We start from the raw sequence: 21,952 nt of genomic DNA on the forward strand, positions 1-21,952 counted from the left end.
ATGAAGGGATACAACGAAACGAACGGTTCTAGATTAGGTTAGGTGCTGTAGTGTAAGGCGGGGATATCAAACTTTGATGCACAGCAAGGGAGCATCCGTTGGATTCAACTACCATCTAATCTGAAGGCTTGGAATTTCAGCGCTGTGGTGCTTGGCAGAGACTTCAGATTTTGATGCTCTATGAAGGAGCGACCATCGGATGCTTCTGAGAACTGATCTGATGGCTGAGAATGGAGGCGTTTTTGTGTGTAGAAAATGAGGTTGTGCGCACCATTCTTCGCGGCTTCCTTGCGTGATTTCTCCCGGCTTTTCACTACTTTTCTGCTCTTTTTGCTCCGCAAGTCATCCGAACTTTATTTATTACCTAAAAATGCAAAATTAGTTAATAAAAATATTTATTCTTGAAAACAAAGAAAATGCAGAATATGGGATAAAATGTAGAATTAATGCACAAAAGATGAGTTAAATGCCAACAAAAAGGGATAAATATATACAATATTTGGCACTCATCACACATATCAACTTTTTATATGCAATCATATAGCCTAAGCTAAATTCTTTCATCAAGGAGTTTATAAAGATACAAGATAACCCCTATAATATTCCACAGCCGCAGTCCCCACAAAGATTTGGCAATTAAGCACAAGTTCAATTAAGAACTCTCCCCCATAAAATGTCATTCCCGAAAGAACAACAAGAGCGACCTTACTTTCATAAGAAAAGAAGAATTTATTTGGACATAACAAATCACATACGAATATGAATTTGAATCCAAAAATACTCAATTAAATTAACCACAAGAGAACCCATGATTAATTCAATCGGAAATGCTCAACATAAGAGAACTTACGGAGCCGCACATTATATACATAAAAATGGATAAGGGAAGATCAATACTACGGAATAGACAAGGTCATTCTATTTTCCATCACTATTTGCACAATGACGTACAATAGACATAATCCTTGTAAACCAAAGTTCATCATATCTTCCATCAATATTTGCATAATGACATATAATAGGCTTAAAACTTTTGTAATGTCAAAAGTTCATTCATTCTTTTATCAATACATGAATATCGACATACGAAAGACTTAACTTTTGACAAGGTATGGGACAATCATAGTTCACGGGCGTAAACACACATATCCCATAGAAAATTGTAATATATAAAACCATAAAGATTAATACTGCAAAAATCATCTTCCGAACAACTTTTTAGAATTTAAACAAATAAACCTAAAAACATGAAGATGAAAACGTTGGACATAGCTATGTGGAATCACAATAATGACTATTCCATACTCTAGTTATTCTTCTAATCAAAACAAGAAAATAAAATTCTCATAAGAAGATTTACTAGACAAAATAACTCTTAGAGAACATGATTTAACAAAACATTAACCGTGTCCAGCAACTAGAGATTGAACAAGGACTAGCTCATCAGTTGCTTTCTTCAGTTCGTTTTTCAGAAAATCAAGATTCCTTGTTGCAATTCCGAGTTGTTGACGTACAACCTCAAAATCTCGGAGAAGATTTCCGACCATCTGTGATGATATTTGAACTGGTAGTTTGTTTTCATGATCGACAGCATGATAGCAGGTAATGAAGACAGGGTCCTGGTGAAACTCGATAGGCTTTCCCTTCTCATCATTGTCTTCCTTGTTGCATCCATCCATTGTGCACACAGAAATCAGATGAACCTTTTTACTTTACGAAACGTGTATGTACCAAAGCTGAGCATGATACATGTATATATATATATATATATATATATATATGAGTGTTTCTTAGGAAACCCTAGGGATACTCGAAGACGTTCTGTGTGGGTCCAGTGAACGTGCACTTAGGGTTACAACCTTGGTACGAGACCAAAAGAATAATGGAGCAAAATTTAGAAGGGATCTTGACACTAAAGAATCATTCTAAACAAGGATGACCTTCTTAGTTAAAGGGAACATGAGAGAATTATTGAAAAAAACAAGGCAATCAACACGAAATTATTTTCAAGAGTGAATGATCAAACTACATCATGTAAAGTACTGGAGCAAGGCTCAACAGTTTAATGATCATAGTTTCGTAAAAGAAATATAACAACAACTACTTTCTCAAGACATACAGGTTTCTTGAGAATTATAAGCATCCTTCCATATTACAAGAAGGATGCTATATTGAGTAGCCATGTGGTATTTTGATGAGCTTTTTGCTCATCAAGAATATTGACTTTTTCTCTCTTTCCTTCTTGAAGATTTCCAGAAAAATCATTAGGATTAGTAGGAATAACCAGAGGGGAACAAGGAATACCTGAACTTGTTGCTTTCCTTGTCTTTTTGATGCTGCGCTTGAGTCTGTTTATGTTGATTTTGAGCTTCGAGACTCGATTATTGATATGAATGAAATCTGGAGCAGACACCTCGGGCTCACTGCCTTCTTTAAAAGGAAATAAGGAATTTGACTTTTCTTTCTTTCTCCCATGTCTTTTATTCTTCTCAGAGTTATTTAAGAAGTCAGATGTTCTTCTGACGTTCTTCCTTCTACTATTGTAGGCGTTTTTAGTCTCAAAATCAAGAAATGTCTTATCATAATATTTCTCTTGATTGCCGACAATGCCTTTTACTCCAACAAGATGAGAAACAGGTTTAATAAATTCTTTAGACATCCGTGCAAAAATGTTGTGAATTTTTTCATTCCTTAATCGAAAACGACATCTTCGTTCAGGATGTTCTTTATTTCCTCAATAATAGCAGTCAAAGGACTTGGTCTTCACTGTTCTTGTGTGAGTAGATTTTGAAGAAGCAAAATCCTTATTTCTAGGAACTTTACTAGCTACATGAGTTTTTCGCATGAAGAGTTATAATTAGCTTTAATAAAATTGATCTTACTAGTTTCTGGAGCGTCTATTCCTTTATAGCCTAGACCACGTGTATCACGATGTTCTTTACATGCTACAAGCATAGAAGATAATTTTGTAGAGCTAGAATTGAATCTACTCAGATTCTCTTCCAATGATTTCACTTTATCAAGAGCAGCAGCGAGGTCAGTCTCCAAGGATTTTTCTTTGGCAAGAAGACTGAGTTGTCTGTCATTGAAACATTTTTGTTGAGAGTCATATCTTGCTTCAGATTATGCAAGTCTTTATTTCAACACAAAGATATTTCTAAGAAGATTATTACATTCAGACCCTTTTGAAAGTACTTCTTCTTCTCGATCTTTAAAGATAGATTGTAAAAGTTTATATCTACAATCATACCCTTTAAAGAGTTTTCTCAGTTTTCTATTTTCTTGACAAAGATGTGCCATGTATTTACTCAAGAAAGTAGTTGACTTGTTTCCTTTCAAAGCATGGTCAAAAAGCTTGATATATTGAGAGACTTCCTCATCAATACTTTGTCCTCCTCCTGAATCACTGTCATCTAAAATATCATCCAACTGTTCATTGATAAGCATGTAAATGCTACATTTTATACCCATATTTATATTAGTTATGACTCGATATTTTGGCTAACAATACTATTTTGATGCTTTTATAGAAAGTACAAGTGAATTCGGCGTCCGGAAAAATAACGACTAAATATGAAATGGGGTTGGCCTGGTATTTCCATGTATCAGCAACCACAATTAGGGGACGGGATTGGCCTGGTATCAACAACCACAATGATGAAATGTATCTGACCTAGTATCTCCGTATATATCAGCAGTATAGAATTATTTCACAGCGGAGGCACAAACGCAACAAAGAAATGTCATAGAAATATTAGTGGGGCAGGTGGCTTCCACTAAGGCTAAAAGACTATGAGAAAGTGGGAGACGTGAGTAGTTTTCTCAACTACATCTCATTTCATCACTCTCTTTCAAGCAGCATCTATAGGCGAGAGGTGTTTTGTTATTAACAACACCATACTTGAAGTCGAGAATAAGGCCGCTCATGATTGCATGCTAGAACAAATCATGAATGTAGATGGAGTACTGAATGTTTGCAGAGGGGTTGGATGAGATAATTGCTGGTAGATGGCTGTTACAGTTGCAACTGGTGGACAAAGTTATGCCGTTCCAGTCAAGATGATGTCAGTAGTTGGAGATTTTTGATGGTTTGCATCAATTTTCCTCATGTATGCATTCTTTATGGTGGTTTACTTAATGGTTATTATGCTTTAAATGTTAAAAGGATAAATTCTGCCGAATTTTTCATAAAACTCTGAATTTGATATTGTTGTTTGTACTCATTGTGTAAATTATTTTAATACCTTTCTAACGAGATAAAATTTATAAAATTCCAAGGCACAGATTTTTGGATATGTTATATTTAGGGATGCACATGGGCGGGTATGGACGGGTATAAGCTAAAACCAACCTCGCACCCACAGACTGCGGGTTTTTTTCTTCATAATCAACCCCTCACCCACAAACAGCGGGTCGGGTTTCGTTACTCTCCCGCCACGGGTTGGGCGAGTATGGGTTTAAATCCGCTTAAACCCGCTTTATATTCTATAATCATTCAGTAGACATCATTAATTAACAGGAGGTTAGTCGTGGGAGAGTTTGAGAGATTTTAATGGAGTTAGCAAATCCGCTGTTAGTCGTGAGAGAGTTTGTCAAAATCTTTTAAAATCTCTGTTAGTGGTGAGAGATTTATAGGGAGTTTCTAAAACTACCTCAAAATCCCTTAAACTCCTTGTTAGTGGTGAGAGATTTGATTAGAGTCTTTTAAACTCCCTGTTAGTCGTAAAACACTAGAGTCATAGGGAGTTTATAATTTGAGGGAGTTTGGGGGAGTTTGAGGGAGTTTCATGATGTTTTTGTGCTTGGAAAAAATCTCTCAAAAAACAAGACATTTCTGGGGAGTTTGGGTTAAACCCCCCAAATTGCCTAGACTCTCTCATACTCCCACTAAATCCCTAGATATTTAAATACATTAAAATCTCTCAAACTCTCCCACGACTAACCCCCTGTAAGTTAATTAGTATTATTAATCCTTGGAAGGAGTTCAGAGTTCTTATAGTAATGTATAATCTGTACAAACAGACAGTCTAATGACTACTGTTTACTCCAAATCAGAATACTAGTTTGTGACAGGAAACATTCAGAGTTTTCTTTTAAAACTGTTTTCATGTAGATGCTTTTTCAGGTTGCTAAACTTTTCCCTACACAAATGATGAACACTGCAGGCAGCCTAAAATGAAAAGGAAAAAAAAACTTGGATCGAATTGACAAGAAAATAAGAGTTTACATCCTAGATTTTGCTAGTATTCAGCAGTTGCAATTCAATGAGGATATCCTACATCCTACAACCCTTAAATCCATTTTGGAGGCTACGGAGCAAAATACAACGATGAATCTTAGATGGTCTAGTCGATGGACCTGCATAGTTCCAAGACTGCACGTCAGGATTAGTTCATAATGGACGGGTAGGATTAGTTCTATTTAATGGTATATAATTTGCGGGTTTTGTGGGCGGGTATAAGCTAAAACCAACCTTACACTCACAGACAATGTTTTTTTTTCATAACCAACCCCGCATCCACAGCGGGCGGGTTTGGACAAAAAAACCACGGGTTTTGCGGGTACGGGCGGGTTTGGGTATCATGGGAGGGTCTTGTGCATCCCTAATTATATTTAAGTTTGTTTGCCAATTATACCCCTAAAAATAGGATACATACAGTTATACTAAAAGGGAGGGACATTTTAGGCTTTTTATGTCCCAAAGACTACCACCAAACAATTTCCAATCTTTTTATGAAATTGAACATTTCTGTTAAGTTTCAATTTACAAAAAAGTAGCTAAAATGGACTCCCTCCCTACGTGCCCTTTGGGCCTTTTGGTCGGTCGGCCCAGTAATCGAAGAGACCCAAAATCTTTGATTATCAAATGAATTTTATGACATGATCATCAATTTCAATCCAATTTAATCGAACCGAATGAAAAAGAATTAAACTGCTGCAATTTCAAGTCGACCACAATTTTCTTTGAAGGTTTTTAAGTCAAAAAATTGACAGCTAATTCGAGTTTTGATTGCGTTAATGGTGTTTAACATAGCCGGGTGTTATCTCTTTCTGATTATGAAATCAATTTTGAAAAATTCGGATAAACCCCAATTTTTTGAAGGTCTTTGGGTTGAAAAAATTAATGGCAATATAAGTTTTGATTGAGTTGACGATGTTTAATAATAGTAGGGGGTCATACCTCTTCGATTATGAAATCAATTTTGAAAGAAAAAAATCAATCAATTCCGATTCAATTAAATCAATTAAAAATAAAAATGTTGATAGCTTTGGCATAAAAAAATGGTTTAGCTTGGATCGCTACACATAAGCTAACCAGAATTATAATTTGTGCATCCCCTAGAAATCGAGAAGTACATAGGTGGTCGATTTTAAAAGGTATTACTTTTTCCTATTTTGGTTCAATGTTAAGTGAATTTCAAAATAAATAAATTTATTAAAATACTTTGCTAGAAATCTGAATGAGCCTATTATTGATGGGTATGTGGAGCTTCGCAAGACGAGCATGCACCCAAAGTTTAATTTTAAATATTTTATCATTTTATCTTGATTAAAAATAATGTCTCTCAACATGTAAAATAGAGTGAAAATAAAAATGTGAAGGGACCCTCTCTCAATATATATACGTCCTTGTACTTGAGGGTTTACAAATTTAGATTTCACATAAAAAAAAAGATAAATAAATAAAATAAAAAATGAAAAAAAAAAAGAAATTTCATAAGATGTGCATGATAAATGTGCATGGACTTCAAAATTGTTGAATACAATTTTATATGCAATTATGCTCATCTTTTTTTAAGGATTCCTTTAGGTAATTGAGATGTGCGCACAATATCGCAGACTCTACTTATAAAATAATCTATAGTTTAATATAAACTTTTTGATTAATAAATTTGACCAAATCATCATTTGTTATGTGTTTATAAATATAGCTTCTCATCTAATATAAATCTTCACAAATCAAACGTTTAATTATATTAATCAAACAGAAAGGATTACTAATCATGGCAAAACGTTCTTGCATAGTTTTAAGCTTCTTCTTGGCTGTGTTGGTAGTTTTCATATTCGCGTAAGTACTGCTTACCGGAAATCCCAGTTACTTTATTTGTTGAGCAATGCAACATAAATTCTAATCTGATTGATTTTTGTTGGATGCAGGATTGTCAGTGGTGCAGGTTTTCCAGGAGATTCTGAACAGTGTGACCCCGTCCTGCAGGCTGCAGGTAGATATTGGAAACTTGATGTGATGCGCTATGTGCCAAACTGCTTGTGGGATCTCAATCTCAACCACTTCAGTATGCGAATCAGATCCTTCCAACATTGGAGAATATGTTTGCAAATGTTGCGCACGAAAGAATGTAAATTCTGGCCACACGAATGCCGCGGCAACAAAAACAACTTCCCCTCATTTCCTTTCTTTTGAGTTTCATGTTGTACAGGTTGTTTAACTAGTTTAGTCATCCGTCCTTATCATCAATTGTTGTTTAAACAAATAAAACACACATTAACACTACACGTAATTTAAACCCTGTTAATGTACTATGTAGTTATCCTAAACACTATATGGCAGATCATATAGGCTTTCAATTGATTAGAAGATGGTGAATTGGTTTTGATATGAATTACATCATCAACAAGGCATATTTTTCCTAAATAAATAAATCCAATGAACAACCCGTGTCAGGCGTCAGTATACAATTGGAGCCACGATATCAACAGAAGGAGAGGACCAAAAGAAATAGTTCCAAATGACTTAGGTAGGCTTTATATATGTTCAAATAGAGGAGTAAAACGTGTCGGCTCGGTACATCCAAACCCACGAAATCACGTGCTTAACGTGCTACATGTTGTATTGTGATGTGCAGAGATTCATATGTGTAGTGTCGTCCCATGCTAAATGGCGTGCAGTGTTGCTGTGTTAGAAAAATAATTATGGTGTGGCGTGCTATGATGTGCTAGTCCGTTTATTTTATGTTTTCCAAAGAAAAAAAAATTCACATATTTTAGTTAGTATATGTAATATTATTGCAATTAATCAACATAATGAAAATAAAATGTGAAATATATATTAAATTTGATGTATTGCGTTGTATATTATGCATGGTTTGGCATGCTTCGCGTGTCGTGCTGTATTGTGTCGCATGCTTACACGTGCCACGTGTTGTGCCATGCTGATGTGCGTATTTGCATTTGGCGTGTTTAAAATGCAAATTTTTTTTTCTTTGAGATATCTGAGATTGACTTCATTTTTCTTTTTTGCTCTAGTATGCAAACAGACTACCTATCAAAAATAACTAAAAAAAAATTCTTATCACTTATGGAATTTACAGCTTCCGAAAGCATAAAGTACCCTATTAGGGTCCTTATGGGCAATTCTTATTGTATTTAATTTGCACATCATGAAGTTTGGTTAGCCTTGTTGATAGGTAAAATGAAGAAAATGAATATTCCACCATGGTAAAATGTAATAGGTTGTAGTTTAAGAAGAGCGCAATGAAGGTTAGGCTGCATGGTTGTATTTAAGACGCCCACGACTGTAGTTCAGCTGCATGCGACTTATAAACTACAGACGCTAGCGTCTTAGTTTTCGTTTCCAACATCTAGTTTTACAACGTTACCTGTAACGACTGCTTTTAGTTTTAATTACTCGATTTTATCCTCCAAAATCACAACACTTTTTAAAACATATCAATTTTCTCCCTATTTCAATCAATTCAACTTTAATTTCCACCATGAATCCTGATTTTAGTTTTTTTTGAGGAAGATATGAAAATGAATGAGACGTCGTATGAAAAAGAGCAAGATACACATTTAGTTATTTTACGTCAATTGAATGAAGAGTTAAATGAGGCCAGAAGGCGGAGAAAATTATGTTGTAATTATATTCAGGGATGATAAATCTGTATTTAAGGTCAAAAGAAGTTTTCAACAAAATTGTACGTGGCGAGATCGAGAGTTTCCAGATGATGCATGATTATTTTTAATTATGGATGTGTGTGTTCTGATGATGATTTTCAGCGTGGATTCCACATGGGTTATAAATTGAGGCTTTGTCAGGTATAACCTTTATTTAATTATCGATATGGCACATGATATGTACGAGGCTTTAGTGCTGAACAAAAGATAACTATACCCCTATGAATGTTACGTTAACACGGTACCAGCATATTCCACAGATGAGTACAACCAACCCATTTAGGTATCTCAAAATGTCTTGAGACGCATTAGTCATCCATTTTTCAAACTTTACTACAAAAGCTATTTTTCAAACTTTACTATAAAAGCTTGAGAATTTTGATAAAGCACCCTTCTTTGAAGAACACACCAAAAAAAAACCGCGCCCGCTATTTTGAAATTTGTTAAAGTACCCTCACAATTAGTTTTTCGATCTAGTGTTAGTTAAGACTAATTTATTTTACATGTTTATCCTTTACTTATTGGCACATTGATTTTCTACATCATTTTTGAGGTTCGTCGAGTCCGGTCAGGATCGTTACACCGCTTCTAGGTTCGTTACATCATTTCCCCAAAAGGGTTATCATTTCCAAGTGTTTTGGGGTTTTTGGTAAGTGGAAAATTGACCTTCTACAACATTTTTTAGGTTCATCGGGCCCGGTTCAGGATCGTTACAATATTTTCAGGTTCGTCGAGTCTGTTTAGGATCGTTACACCGTTTCCTGGATCGTCGAATCATTTATCCTCCCCATCAAGAAGATCTAACTAAGGGGTAAATATGTCTTTTAATTAAAAATATAACTGCTACCTAGCACTTAACTGGATGGAATGTGCATTTGGGGTATTTTAACAAATCTTCAAAAAGCGGGGGTACTTCTTTTGTGTAATGTGAAAAGTTGGGGTACTTTAAATAATCCCTTAAAAACTTACTCAAATAGATGGATTGAATTGTTGGCGAAAACAAAATTAGGTATTTTCCAGGAATGCTAAGTAGTTTTGGTTGCATGGGTTGGGAGTGGCATGTATGCGGAAAACAAAATTCAAAGAGAGCCGTTAAGATATATCCCTTGGGAAGCTCTTGCGGCTAAAAAGGCGGGCATAGGTTCAACAACTGGCGTTTCTTGTTTAGTCGCAACGCAAGAAGAGACACGTTTTTTGTCAGACTCAATAAAAAAACTCTCAAATTTACTTGTTTGTTTAGGGCTGCAAACGGTTCGGTTATTGGTTAAAACCGCTGGCATAACCGTTTATGTTGAGGTTCCTACATTTGAGACTGCAGCTGAGTGTTAGGGATGCGGTTCGGTTTTTAACCGGTCCGACACAGTTCGGTTCGGGTTTAACCATAAGTAAAACGTCAGAAAATTTTCTGACAGATTTTTGTACCTATACCTGCAACTGTACATCCATTCCATAATTAAATCTTAACAAGTAGATAATCAAAGTCGTAAATTCTTAATAAACTGATACAGTAGTCTAAAGATTAAAAGACAGACTTGAAGCTTAAAAACAAGGAGTCTAAAGATCAAAAACAAGAGTCTTAAAGTTTAACATAAGAAAAGAAAGTACCATAAAGAGTTGAAGACCAAGTAAAAGACTGCAGTCCATCAAATTCTCAAGCCAATCATCCCCTTAATCTTCAACCTTGCTTAAAATGTCTGCTACAAGAATGCCAAGAAGAAATGCAATACAAATAAGATAAGAGAATGACTTAAAAAAGATGAAATATTGAAAAGAAATACAAATTTTAAGTCAAAAAAGAAGAGAAGAGATTCCATAACCATTTTAAATGCTGGCATTATCATCTGGTACATAGTCACATATGAAATCAAGACCAATAGGTTTTTGTAACCAGCTTTGCGTACAGATAAGTGCCACAAATGTCCTGGAAGATAACGATCTTCTCCATGGAATAAGAATGCGCTTTCCGGTACTGAATATAGAGTCAGAAGCAACTGAGGACTCTGGTATTTCCTATATATCCTTCGCCATGAGTGATAGTACCTTATACTTAGTACTATTAGCCTGCCACCAAACCAGAATATCAAAATACCTGGTAGTTGTTTTACAATCATCAATCAAATACTTTTCAAGTTCTGACTTTGGATGAGTACAATAAACATTCATTCTTCTCCTTTTCTTCCTCGACTCAAGCATATCCTCAATGTTCTCTTCTTGCACACAAACTACCATGTCATCTACACCTGCAACAGTTGTTGACCCAGTACCTTCCTCTGCATTAGCATTTTAATACATGGTGTTGTACTCTTCATAAAGTTTTCCCATATCTTGTTTCACAGCTTTCAAAACAGTTGAACCCTGAAATCATCTTGCTCATACAAACATTCAAGATCAAACTTTAAACCAGACTCTTTCTCTCGAGGATCAAGCAACTTAGCAAAAAACAGAACAAAGTTCATGTCTTCGTAATCCCCATAATATGTGTTGTACGTTCGAAACATGAGTTCTACCATCCTATAAATATGAATCTCGGTCTCCTATAGCTCTAAGACGAACCAACTGTTCATGTATCAAAGCCAACTGCCATAAAAATTCATGTGTAGTAACTTGTGTTGAAGCCGAGAACTTAACTGTAGCATCAAAGAAGATCTTTAAACATTTCACAAGACACATAGCATATGACCAGTCTGCAGCATATGGAGCATGATGACGAGGTTTGTTCTTTTTCTTCGTATTCTTCTTTTTAGTTACATCAACTTCACATTCAGATTCACAAGATGAACTAAGAAAATAATCTTCACTATCAATTACAACAATGTCATCATCATTATCTTCTTCAGAATTTTCTTTGAAGATATACTTATCTCGAAAGCTCTTATCTTTTCTTTCTAACCTCTTAAAGACCCTTTCATATGGAATTGCATCTTCAAGCATTAGATATATGCTATTCCACCTAGTTTTCACATATAAGAAAATCATTTTCTTACAATCAATCTTCTCAAGAGCAGCACATTCTTTAAATTTGTATAACTTAGAGGAAGAACCAGTAACATACTTTATTACTGATCTGATCCTGCTAATTGACTTGTGATACAACATCACCGCATTTTTAACAACAAGCGTAAGAACATGCGTAGCACACCTTACCTGATAAGAATGAAACAATGAAACAAGGAAATATCATAAGTTACTAAATTCATAAGTTGAGACCACTAAGCAATTTCAAAAACATAACAAATTGTAGTTGGCTAAACTCTTGCTTTTCAGTGACCAACATAGAAACCAAATGTGATATTGTTTTCCAAAAGAAAGACAATAAGTTAATAATAGCAAAGAACTATGAAAAGTAACAAAGACCGTTGTTCTAATTTGTTTGCTTCGTTCATAATATTCTTATAAAATAAGTATAATAGTTAATTTTGGACCATTAACAGATATGTTCATGCTATGTACAAAAAATCTAGGATTAATTTTGAGTTTTAAATGTTTAATGTACAATAGCTACAGCTAGAAGAGCAGAAATCAGATATCATTTTGGACCGCTTATCCTTCTCATGGATAAAGTAATCTACATCTAGAACTTTACCAAATTATCATCATCATCATAATAATTTGTGTAAAAGTGGGCAACAAACGTAAAACAACTTGCATTGACAAATTAACATCTAATTCAATGTAAGTGGCCATCATCATGATCAATCTCGTAACCAGAGTAAAATGTAACTTCCATTCAGTGAAGAAAATGAAAATGAAAATAAAAAGATTATCTTAAGCAGCCCAAGATAACATATTAATTGTGCAGCAGATCCAATGCAAAGTGGAAAATGAAAAATAAAAGGACCACCACGTGCAACTTGCAACCCCCACCTTATTTCTGAATACAAAATTTAACTAGCAAATAATACAAGTACAAAGTAAAAACACCACTAAGTAAAGAAAAGCGATCTAACTTGCATGTATTGAGATCTAACTGTTGCTCTTGTCCAATTCATGACACTGGTTTGAAGATATTCAATTCCCACACTATTTGCACTGACATTGTCCAAAGTTACACCGAAAAGATCTTTTATATCCTAATCCAGCAAACATTTCTCTATCATTTTCCCAATTTCTACACCTTGATCTGGCAAAACAGGATGATCCCCTTTTGAATCTTCTAATGAATATCAACAAAGTACAATGTCACAAACATATAGTTGAAGTTGTTTGTAGAGGTCCATCTATCAGTTATGAGAGAGACTCTTTGTTTACTTTCCTTGAAATATTTCTTTGACTTTTCTTTCTTATCTTTGTAGATGGTTAAAAGATATCTGTAAATGGTCATCCGGCCGGCTTGGCACCTTGAATCTAGGTTCCAACTGTTGACTATAAGCTCTAAACCCTTATTTTTTTACAATTCTAAATGGTAATTCATATATTATGACAAACTCCGTCAACCTCCTTCTACACATATCCTTGTCATAACCAACAACAACCAGTTGTGATGATTGTTCTGGTTTTGGTGGTCGAAACATTAAACTCTTTTGTCCATACAACTTCTTGTTAGGATTGTCAGAACATGTGCCTAAATGTGTCTTCATGCTAGAGGTCCCATTTTCTCGACTATGGTCTTGCATCTTCTTATTGCAATGCTTACATTGTGCTTCTTGTTCATTGAGCCTCATATAATCATTACATACTTTCAATCTAGCTTTTCCCTTCTTATATGGTTCACTTTCAGGTGAAAGGACATGTGTACCCTGTTGTGTTACTTGTGTAACATCAACTTCAGGTGTTATAGAAGGTGTTACTTCAGTAGACCCAACTGCAGGGGGTTGAGAGGCTGGAGATGCACCTGAAATATTGCTCGATAACGAAATTCCTGCGAAATATAAACAAGTTAGTTGAGTTGGAAATGGCTAGCAAGTTCTTAATACAACAAAAGTTTAAAAAATAATTTGAATATGATTTTTATCACATCAAACATGATAAATCTCCACCAAAATCCAAACTTCTCATTCAATTTCAGGCACATACCATTATTATCTCAATTACACAAGAAAAATACAAACCGCTCTTTCAATTTCAAGCTCATGCCGTTCATCATGTCTCAATTTCACAAGCAAAGTTGTTACATACAACAATTACTCATGGATCTGAACTAAACATGAATCAAACCAAAAACTGAATAACATGAGCAAATCAAGCAAAACTTTCATATATTATCCTCAACAATTACAATTATAATTACAATTACAATCATAAAAAAACAAAAACATGAAAAATTCAACACCTAAAACAAACAATTAATCCAAATTACATCTCAAAGCCTCAATCAAACCAACTAGATATACTAAGAACAAGTCAAAACACAAGTCAAACTGAAGATTAAACTCAAATCAAATGAACAAATCTTACATGTTATTAATCGAACAGAAAGAAGAAACATTAGTTACCTGTTTGAAATAATCCACAATTTTAATTATTCAATGAAGAACTCCAGCTGCTTAGACTGCTCTTCAGGGTCTTCTACAAAAAAACAAAAATAATAATTATAACCCTAACATAAGAAAAATAAACAGAAAAATAAGATTGACAACAAAAATTGATTGATAAACATAAATCAAACAATCTCGAAGTAGTGAAATCAAAAGAAATCCTAATAGAAGAGGAGAAATCTACTTACTAGATAGAGATGCTAGTGCTCTTGATAGAGGTAGAGGAGAGGTGGTTCATATGCTACTGGTGTCTGGTGGTGGAGGCGACTGAGTGAAGAGTGGAGAAGAATTAAAGAAGAAGAGAAGCTGCTTAAAAATCAGGGTTTTCTATATATATAGTGTAGGTTTAACTTTTAGACGGTTAGGATTGATCATGATAAATATAAATCTACGGTCTGTATTAATCGGTTTATCGGTATGGTTCGGCCGGTTTTAACGGTGAAACCGTTGACCGATCCGAAGATCTAACGGTTATCAAAGTTCAAACCGTGACCGACCGTTGAATAAACGGTTCTGTTCGGTTACAATGCAGTTCTCTCGATTTCGGTGGGGTTGTTGGTTACAGTACGGTTTCTGTGGATGCCTAAATTTATCCATCGGTTTTTCATGTTTGCCCTATTTATACAATGAGCAAAAAATTTGCAGATCCCATAAAAATTACACTTAACTACGTGTCATTGGTACTCATAAATAAACAGGGTGTCCGCTGATAAGGTATGGAATAGAGGCACAAAGGGGTTTCTGATGCCGACGATTCGGAGCCAGGAGCAGTGACCAGGACAGGAGGACATTGAATGTCATTACACCACGTACACCATCGGGTCGATGTCTAGACCATGGCTCAAATTCAGGCACGGCACGTTTAGACCTTATTTCATACCGTCCTCTTTGATTTGCTGCCGCATCTCTGGAGAAAAAGCCCCTACGTATCCGTTTCCAATTTAAACAAACAGTTCAATTTCTCCTTGATGAAAGTGGGAAACCCTAAAAGGTACATTTTTTCTCTTGACAGATTCCTTTTTGGTTTCCATTGAACTCTCATTACATCCATCTTCTTGATTTAAATATCACAGTTTTTTAATCCTTCCTTAAAAAACCGTCTTTTGTGAGCTATTTTTGTAGCACGAAGATGGGATTTTTCCTGGGGTTTCATAATTTGAACTGATTTTTCAATACTGTATCGTGCTAATCGGAATTGACATCATTTGCAGAAACCCATGTTTCAGAAATTTGATACATTAGATTTGATTTTCTTAAAATTTCTGCTAAGGCAACCTAAGTTTTACATTTTGGACTTTTTGTAGGCTTATATATAAAATTCAATGAGCAAGAAGATGGTTTTACATTCCTCTAAGAATCAGATGATTAACAGTGATATTTCATCATCTTTGATCGTTGTAATCAGTAACCCTGATTTGTTAAGACAGGTTCTATTGTGTGTACCTGTCGAGTCTCTACTTGTATTCAAATCTGTTTCGAAACAATGGTACAGCCTCATCTCTGATTTTGATTTTGTCAAGGAACATTTGCTTCACAGTCGCCCTTCAGTTCCTGGATTTTACCTGCAGCAATTGTCTCCTTGGGAGGACCCAGAATTTGAGTTCATTTTCTTGGAAGGTAACATCCCTAGTAGTATCCCATTACGAACACAAGCGGATTTCTCAAATGGAGGGCTCACAGTTACAGGGATTGAACAATCTTGTAATGGTCTGCTCTTACTATGTTGCTAAAGTTCCATTGACGGTAAGTATTATATCTGCAATCCGTCTACAAAACGTTACTCAGTTATTCCTAAAGATATAAAGAGTAGTTGGGAGGTGAGTATTTGTAGCGTGAGTTTAGCTTTTGATCCATTGAAGTCACCTCATTACAAAGTTGTTTGCATTTGGAGAAACGAGATAGATAATTTTGTGATTGAAATCTATTGTTCGAGAAAGGCCAGTTGGAGGCTCTCTGGAAATCCTGTTGCTGCTGCACCTTATGATGTGTTTTACAAGCCTGGTGTGTTTTGGAATGGTTCATTGCATTGGATGAGCACAAATTGTGATTCCAGTAACTTGAGTGAATCTTCTGTTTATTTCGACGTTGATAGAGAACAACTAAGGAGAATGCCAGTGCCACCTGCACCCGAAAAATGGTATAGAAGAGTGATTGAATATTTTGGAGAATGCAAGGGGAAATTACATGTTATTCAAAATTATCTTCCAAGTACTACAACAAGTTTAGATGTTTTGGAGATGGATATTGATTACAGATGTTGGATGCTAAAATACCGTGTCACACTAGATCAGTTGTCAATAATACATCCACACGATATTGTAGATGACCAGGGTTTGTTCAAATTCTCTGTATTGCTTATCGAGGAAGAAAAAGATTTGTCAAAGTTAGTGGTGCTAATACAAGAAAGAGTTGTTGCATTTGATCTTATGAAATTTGAGTTCAAAATAATCCATGGAACTATTCAGCGGTATCCAGGATCCCCATGGTTTAAAGCTCATCAGTATATTGAATCACTCGCTTTCGTTTGATAATTTTTGTCAGTTTGGTGACAGTACAAGGTATGTTAAAGTCATTGTTTAGCTTTCTTTAATCTCTTCAGTAATGTGAAAACTGGTAGCGTCACTGTAGTGAGAAATTTATGCAGAGAAGATTCTGTTTTATCTTAATTTGAAATCTGACGTTCTTGTGAAACCCAGCCTATGAAAATATGAGTTTGCCATTTAGTATTATAAATTTGTGTTTCAGTATCGAAGAGTTTTGTTTATTAGCTCTGGCTGTTTATATTTTGAATTCTTATGGCTTTTGTCTTGAAATGTTAATATTGTACTCCAGACTCCAGTTATGGGATTGTTTCTATTTGCATTTATTTTGATTTCTTTTATGACCTTATTTTTGTATCATGTGCTTGGCCGATAAATGCCTATTCAGTTGTTGAAGGCATTATTTGATTACTTACTTTGCTTAATGCAGTGAAGTCATTTATTTTTATGTTTTATGTATTTCCTCGCAATTTAAAAGTAGAGGACAATATGAGACCTTGGGAGCTGATTGTTTTTCTTGACCTTAATGGATAGTATGTTTCCCTTAGGATTTGTCCGATATTGAAGTTTACAGGAGACTTATGAATGTCTAATATTTCAAATTGTGTTTCCTTAATTTTGTTTTGATTGGGTCTAACCCATCCAATATTACATGGACAATGGCGTCCAAACATGAACACCCGGTTCAGTTTTAGCCTTGATTGAATGTTATTGTATTAAGGCCAATCTTGAATTAACACCCGCAAACCATGCTTTCTATTTCATTGTACGGATTTAGATGTTGCATTTTCATTGTGTATGCTTTATATTTTCCACATATACCAACCACTGCAAAGGCACTAATTGAGTTGCAACTGGATTGGTAAAGATTTATTTATTGCCATCATTAGATATCTGTTTCCAGATTAACAATTATGCATTTCTGTCTTGATGTTACATATCAACAGTTTCTTCAGGTTGAAGTACTCTACACTGTCTGATCTAATGTCCCTCGTTTTACTTACAAAGCTGATTGTCGATGATGTTGATTAGGTGAAGAAGTAGATCTATTTGCTGCATTTATCTTTCCAAACATCAACATTTGTTCATGATTTCGGTAGGATTTAGTTGGATCTGTAACTTCTGTGGTGGCATATTATTACATCTTCTGTTATTCATTATTTCCTATGGTTTTCATTTCAGAAGTTATAATGTGTGATTAACTTATGGGTTCCCATCAACAACGGTTCTGGTAATTAGAAAGGTATTCTTTTCTCTCTGTTCGAAATCGTCTATTTGAGACTCAAATATGGATAAAGGACACCGGGAGATGTGAATTGTAAATCTGAAACATATTAAAACTTCTACTTGCATGTAAAACGTAGCTAGGAGATACAGAACAGATAAGCAGTGATGAAGTGATCCATTTAATTTTATAGAGATAGTATCATCATCCCAGTGTAAGTTGATTAAGTTAACAATGTTTTTGTACTTACCCCTGGGGTTTTGTAAAATTTTGATTAGGTGATCAAAGCTTGCAGATTTGAATGAGGGACAGGGAGACAAAGATATGAAACATCCTGCACATATATGGGAAGTATGTGGCTGGGAGAAAGATAGAGATGGAAGGAGGAGGCTAGAAGTTATCGAAGTTGCATAAATTTGGATTTGTGCAGTGTTTCTCATGAGTGAGTGTGAAAGGCGCTACAGCTGAGCAACAGAATTAAGGTTAGGGTTTCTGTAGCTATACCTGGAGAGCAGCTTCGCGAAAATGAAGGGATCGGTTGTATATGGTAAACAGAACTAGGAAGATTTGAGAGTTCTTGATGCAGGGGATGGTATTGGGTGTAGAGGGTTGGTACACAACTTCGAAGCAGTTGGGTAAATCTGAGTTCTTATGCTGTCCTCTTTTTATTGGCCAGAGCTGAGAGTTGATTCTTGCAGTTAATGCTGTTTGTCTTTTGATTGTTCTGCCTCTGCAGATGATTGGTGGTTGTATCCTAGTTATGGATCGCTGCCACCTAATTGGTGGGTTTTCATGCCAATTTACTTAGTTCGTTCTTCTGTGATTGTGCTGTTCCAGTTTGGAACTGGGACATCTCTGTATTTCTTTGGACTTTGGCTATAAATGGACTATTTTTGTACTGACATTAGGTGTGCAAGTCTAAATTGATTTTGAAATAACATAGTCATGTCCTCAATGCTAGTACCATTTTATTGCAACAGGAGACTCTATCTCCTCGGACCGGAGTAAAAACTGCCCTGACTTAAAGTTCACACCATAATTACACTTCTGGGTACTTCTCTCCTGCTTTTATGGAACCAATTATGTAGTGCATGGCAGTCCCTTAAGGTCCCTATAGGATGTCCAAAGCAAGACTAAAAGGTAATCAGAAATCATGTGGGGACTTGTTAGAGAATGTATATCTTATGGAGGGCAACAGTGATTCTTAAAGTAATGAATTTCCGACGAACAGGTTAACAAATCTGTGAGTTATGTCCGATCAATAAAACCGAGTTCCATTTCTTACCAGCCTAATGTACGAGAATGATTAGGATTCGCAAATAAATTGAACTCAACCGTGCTGGAATTCAGCAGAAAACTAGCTCTTCTATAATGTGTTCATCGCTTGGACTGCAATTTTCATGGCATAATGCAAAATTGAGACCAAAGATGGTGACACATAAAGAAGCAGTAAATCAAGTACAGGGCACAAGATAATGTGACCCAAATCATGGCATGCTAAATACATGATATGAACCTCAGGAAGTTATTATATAAACCCACTATAAACACCAAAAATACATGCCTATTTAACTAACAAGTCGCTTTCATGCACACCATGAAGCGAATACAGATGCAATCAACAATGTCGGTGGTCTTGTTTGTGATGGTTCTCCTGTTGATGCCGAAGAGGACTTTGTCGCAGAAGTATTTATGCAACCCTCAATATGCATTGGCTAATCAAGCTTGTAAGTCGCTACCAGTCTCACAGCATGGACATTCTAGTCATCATGGCCATAACAACCAACACCAACAGAGGCGCGGAAGCAGACAGCAGCAGCACCACCATCAGTTGTCACAACAGCAAACGGATTGTTGCAGGTGGATGAAGGAAATGGATGCTACTTGTGTCTGCCAACTGATGTCTAAATTGCCTGTGTTCATGTGGAAACCTAAGCATAGTTACATAGTTAACGTCCACGAATCATGCACTGTTACGTTTAATTGCTCCGGACGATTCGATTAATGGGCAACTAGATGGAACTTGATGCAATAATGGAAATAATGGATTTGATCTTTGGTCTCTCAAAAGAGAAACGAATAGTCAATTACAGGAAAAAGGGTCTATGTAATGTTATCTGTAAAAGCTAAGGGTTACAAGGTAAAAGCTACGGTCATCAATCGGATGATTTTCGAGTGAGATTAGGCCACTTGCCCTACAGACGGTTCACCAGATTCTTTTCGGTGTTTTCCCGATAGGTGCATGTATGAACTGCATGCATGTATTAGTAGGGTTATACATAAGTTTACTTTTATTTTATTTTTTTCTTTCTCTCCTCTTCAACGTCAAAACCCTAACAAGGTAGAGATATCTAGAACGCAGCTCTTTTCGCTCTGAGCTAGCTTCTAGCTTTTCTTCCATTACCACATTCTTGGTGATAATGAAAACCCTTGAAGTAGTAGGAGACAGCATGTCAAGCCTCCAGAATATATTCAAGGAGACATATTTGTAAAGCTACCAGCGAAATCCATCTTGATAGCTAGGTGCGTGTGCAAGCTCTGGTATAACATGTTGGCTGCAATAATCAAAAACAAGAAAAAAATCAAATAAGCAAAAGTTATTGATACTTAGCTCCTTTATAATGGAAGTGATCGATTTAATGAAACAGACAAGCTCCCCAGATCTCCGATACAGCAACAAGGAAAAACTTTAGAAAAATAGATTGTTCAACATGTTGCCTTTAAGAAAGTAGCTCCCGGCTACACTCAAGAGTGATGCTATATCCCTCACAGGACGGATATCTCCAGGATAAAACACCCTATTACACCTACTACTAGCATATGTAGTAGATGCTCAACTTGAGCTTGGCAACTCCTAAAAAACCCTTAAGGAAAATCGCGAATGCGTAAGAAAACATATAAAATATCTTTCCTTGGGGGTCCCTCTAAAATATAGAGAAACCTCTTTCCCATAGATTTTACAAAAGTAGTGAATTTCTTTATATGATAGAATAATACAACTTAAAAAGAAGAACTCCCCGATGTGGGACTAAAAAGCTTATATAGTCTCTCAAAACAACTAAAAAATGGAAACTCCACGTTGTGGGATTAACAATTTTTTCATTCACAAAAGAAAACAATAAATTATAATTTTTATTAAAACTTTAAAAATCATATTTTATTAATCGTTTTCCAACAATCCCCCACATGAATGAAAACTCAATAAAACATGAAAACACAGATAGATCTTGGTAAATACAACCCAATCTCACGACCCACTGAACAGAAGATCGTGCAGTTGAAATCATATCAGTCAACGTCTCTCCCTCACACAAAGTGTGTTGACCCCAGGGTCATACTATGGATTGCAAAATCATATAGTAGAGAGCTTTCATCTTTAGTTCTCACAGTGAGACTAAGGTTCCTTTCACCAAAGTGAAAAAGCATGAACTAGTGAACCCTTAGTGACCTTTAGGTCCTAAGTTCCAGTAATACCAAAACCATCAAAAGAAAATCACATAAAAACGCAGGAAATACCATTTTAGGCAGAGGTGTCCATGAGGTCTTGAACCTTTGCTTAGTGAGATATTACCGGAATTACTTGCTAGAGACAGTGAACTATGTCTTGAACTGCTAGCATTTGATGTAATTCTGATAACAACCACGGATGATATCTCCAAGTTGCTGCCAAGCTCGTGCCGTTTTGTCCAATTTGGCCCTGGACATATCCTGTTTCTCAGAATGCTCTAGAGAATCAAAGCTCATATTCTCATAGGAAGCGCCCACTTCCTCATTCAGATAGGTGAGTTTCCATAAAG

General features: G+C 35.6%; 1 long non-coding RNA gene across 3 annotated transcripts; it reads left to right on the forward strand.

The window, feature by feature from the left end:
• Positions 1-15,063: 15,063 nt before the first annotated feature.
• Positions 15,064-19,052, forward strand: LOC113358787. Of its 3 annotated transcripts, none has more exons than XR_003364730.1 (5): positions 15,064-15,381; positions 15,695-16,948; positions 17,878-17,962; positions 18,113-18,173; positions 18,434-19,052. It is a non-coding gene; the product is annotated as an uncharacterized LOC113358787 (long non-coding RNA). The 3 variants fall into 3 exon arrangements; XR_003364729.1 differs by lacking the exon at positions 17,878-17,962 and adding an exon at positions 17,963-18,026; XR_003364728.1 differs by lacking the exon at positions 17,878-17,962.
• The last annotated feature ends 2,900 nt before the right edge of the window (positions 19,053-21,952 follow it).

Source organism: Papaver somniferum, chromosome 3 (genome assembly GCF_003573695.1).
Source record: "Papaver somniferum cultivar HN1 chromosome 3, ASM357369v1, whole genome shotgun sequence".
NCBI lineage: Eukaryota > Viridiplantae > Streptophyta > Magnoliopsida > Ranunculales > Papaveraceae > Papaver > Papaver somniferum.